The 3,485-nt window shown below is 62.2% G+C and overlaps 1 long non-coding RNA gene across 1 annotated transcript; it reads right to left on the bottom strand.

Annotated features, from left to right (window-relative positions):
- Positions 1-1,948: 1,948 nt before the first annotated feature.
- On the bottom strand, positions 1,949-3,471 carry LOC120589542 (uncharacterized). The gene is made up of 2 exons (XR_005649522.1): positions 2,609-3,471; positions 1,949-2,339 (listed from the first exon to the last, which is right to left on the bottom strand). It is a non-coding gene; the product is annotated as an uncharacterized LOC120589542 (long non-coding RNA).
- Positions 3,472-3,485: the final 14 nt, after the last annotated feature.

Below are 3,485 nucleotides of genomic sequence, written 5' to 3'. Positions count from 1 at the left end.
CTCCGGATGTGCCTGCTGCCCCCGATCTGCGGTATTTCAGGTCCTGCTCCTCTGCAAAGCCCTCCCTGAATGATGCCCCGTGGAAGCCCCCCACCCTCAGCCCAGGGCCACAGTCCCCACACTTCCCAGGCCCCCTCAGACTGGGCACGCCTCCCTCGTTCACGCTGGACACTCGCTGTGTCAGGGCTCCTTGGCCGCACATGGAAGGAAAGTCCAGCCGGCTTCAGCAAAGGCGGACTGCGCTGGCCCTCTGCACGGCACCCGGTGTAGTCATGGGCTGCGGGCACAGCTGGGGCCAGGTTACCCACAAGATCTCCCCAGGCATCTGACGCCTCAGCTCTTGGCTCCACTGGCCACTCTAGGAAAGCGTCACCATTTTGGAATTCGCACCCAATCGGGTGCCTACTGCTAGTGGTGGCCCTGGATGCCCAAGGCCCTTCGGGAAGTAGGAAGATTCAGGAGGGCTGGAGGGAGGGGGCGCGGATGTCGGCTTCGTCTGCACCCTGGGCTGAGCATGGAGATTCCTCAGGTGTGAGCAACAGGTCGTTGGGATGGGCGTGAGTGTATGACACAAACAAGGGCACAAAAGGGGGTCTGAGCTCATCAGTGGGGGCTTCCCCAAAGAAGAGGCAGGGAGAGGACGAAGGGGATCTTCTCGAGCTGATGGTCCCCTTGTGTCCATCTGGGCATCCTGAGGCATGGGGCAGCCATAGCACAGACACACACACACACACACTCACGCGGTTACATACCGTAATGGTGCACACGGAGAAACGTGCACAGCCTACGTAGACATGCACGCACACATGCACACATGCCTGCTGGCATGCATGGCTACACTCGTGTGCCTCTGTGCACACACGTGGTTATGCCTGCGCCGTGACACCTGTGCACAAACTCGACCTCATTCCCACACGCGCATCACATGCACATGTGCAAAGGGCGCACGTGGTTACACGTGTGCACAGGTGCACATGGTCGCGTGCACAGGCACAACCACAAACGCACCCACAGACAGACGTGCAGTCACACACACAGACACACACACACACACACACGGAGACATGCAATCACAGATGCGCACACACAGGCCGCCCAGGGAGAGCGGCTGGTGGGGAAGAGTCAAGAAGGTGCCGGGTTGCCCTGGCAACACATCCTGGGACCTGACCAGGCCTCATTAGCGCAGTTCAGCTGGTGGCTGGCAGCGGGTGGAGGGCTCGCTCGGGACCCCAGCCCCACACAAAGGCTCCCGGTGGCTTCATGACAGCCCTGACAGCCTGTGTACCGGTGGGGATAAGGAGAGAGCAAGCAGCTGGCCTGGGGACAGAGCAGGAGACACAGCCCTGGACTGGGGGAGTCTGTGGAGACCCTCACACTCATGGGGTTCTGGGACGTATGCAGGGGACACAGGGTAGGGGCTGGCCTCCTGGCCCCTGTCTGATGGCAGGGGCTAGGGCAGACCAGGTGAGAACCAGGGGCAGGTCAGAGGGGGTGCTCCTGTTTTGACAGCTGACAGTCCCCATCAGCGATGACACCACATGTCCAGTGTCTTTGTCCCCAGTGGACAGCACCCAGAAGGGGCAGACCCTGCCTCGCTCTTTCCTTGGTGGCTGAAGTGAGGGCACAGGTTCAAGTCCGGGCTCCCCGTTAGCTACGCTGCCTTGGGCAGACGACTGAGTGATGTGAGGATGGGGACAGTCCCTCAGGGAAGTGCCTGCAGACACCTGCTGAACGAGGAGGTAGCCGTCATCGCAACGAGGCCTGGGGCCCCCACGGCACTGCCTGGGGGCAGTCTTGCTTCCTCGCCTCCCCCAAGCAGGAGGCCCAGAGGGTCGGAAAGGGCTGAGAGTTCACAGACCTCGAAGGCCTCCCACCACCCCCCTGGGATTCAAGGCAAAATTTCTCTCTTGATATTAAACGCTGAAGAAGGCAGATCTCCACCCCCGCATTCCCGAAACACCTTTATTGCACTAAAAACAGCATTTATAAACAAAACACACTCGGGGAGGCTGTCTGAAAGGCGTACCCACAGTCAGCTTCGGACGCAGAGATATGAAACAGCGCAGTGGCATAGAAAACGGGGGACAGATCAGGGCCCCCGAGGCGGGAAGGGCCATGAGCTCCAGGCATCGGACCCCGTGCAGGGCCCTCTGCCCACGAACCTCACCCTGGTGGCCCCCAGCTTCCAGAGTGAATTGGGAGCCCCACGAAGCCCGGAGCAAGCACAGGGGAGAGGCCGGAGGGATGTGGCAAGGGACCCCAGCTCCCAGGGCCCCTCCATCTCAGTCTCCGGGGTGCCCATCTGCTCCTTCGGCCCTCCCCCAGTGGGGTTTGGAAACCTAGGGTCAGGAGGGACAATGTTTGAACAGGAAAGGACGCCCAGGGTCCCCAGACACTGCAGCCCGGGAGAGGCAGAGGGGCAGAGCTGGCCTGGCCTCGCTGGCCCCTACTTCAAGCCATATTGTTTCTGGTTCGTTGATCTGGAAAACCTCCACAAAAATCATTCAAGGACCCACGTGCTGACACAGTAAGCAAGCCCATGCAGCCACCTAGCAGCATGAAAAGCCACAACCAGGGGCCCCCCAGCGCACCCCTTTGTCCCACTCACCCTAACCAAATCCTATTCACACAGGTGGAGCAAATGCCACGGTCGTCAGTCACTGGGCATCGCTCCCTGGCGTCCAGAGGTCAAGGGTACCAGGCGGGAAGAGGTGGGGTGGCAGCCTGAAGGGGTGGGGAGGACCGGGGCCCAGGGGCTACAGGCTGCTCTCCAGGTGCCTTCTGAGCAACCCCCTCCAGGGGAGGGAGGCTCCGGACGCCCAGCAGGGCCGCGGGACCCGAGCAGGTGCAGCAAACAGGCCGGGCAGATCTGTGCCTGAAAAGCAAGCAGAGCAGGTGCCGGAGGAAGACAGCCCTCGGGTGGGGGGTGAGCGATCCGGCTCCAGGGGCGGGAGAGGGGCCACGGCTCCCAGTTCTGTCTTCTGCAACCTCCTGCTCCGGGCTCCCAGGCACGGCAACCTCCCACAGCCCCATGGGGCACCATTGGCAGAACCCAGGACTGGCGCTGCTTTCTGGGGGCGCGTCTGGCGGGCCTGGAGGAGGAAGACACTCGGGGAACACAGGAAGATCCGGCCCGGCCTCGGGGACCGGAGATCTCGAGGTCCCCCTCGGCTCCCTCCTGGCACAGGTTCCCAGCCTTTCTGGAACTCTGAAGTCGGTGGGCGTGGACCTCGGGGTCCAGGGGGATGGTCAGCACTGACAATGGCCCCTTCTCTTGCCTGGCCCCGTCTCTTCCTCCTCTGAAAACCTTAATCCGTGAAAAATAGTATCCCGGTCCCCATGAGCAACCCAGGAAAGCAGCGGCAGTGTCAGGGCCCAGCCAGGCCTGGGCTGAAACCCACCTCCATCCATCTCCTGCTCCTGGCGGGGCCGACTGGCCGCCTGCCCCGGACAGTCTGGGTGGGGGAGGAAGAGGGGGGTCTCCC

This window comes from Pteropus medius, unplaced genomic scaffold (genome assembly GCF_902729225.1).
Source record: "Pteropus medius unplaced genomic scaffold, Ma_sr-lr_union100, whole genome shotgun sequence".
In the NCBI taxonomy this organism is placed as follows: domain Eukaryota; kingdom Metazoa; phylum Chordata; class Mammalia; order Chiroptera; family Pteropodidae; genus Pteropus; species Pteropus medius.
Note: the sequence above shows the minus strand (reverse complement) of the source record. Positions and strands in the feature narration are given on the sequence as shown.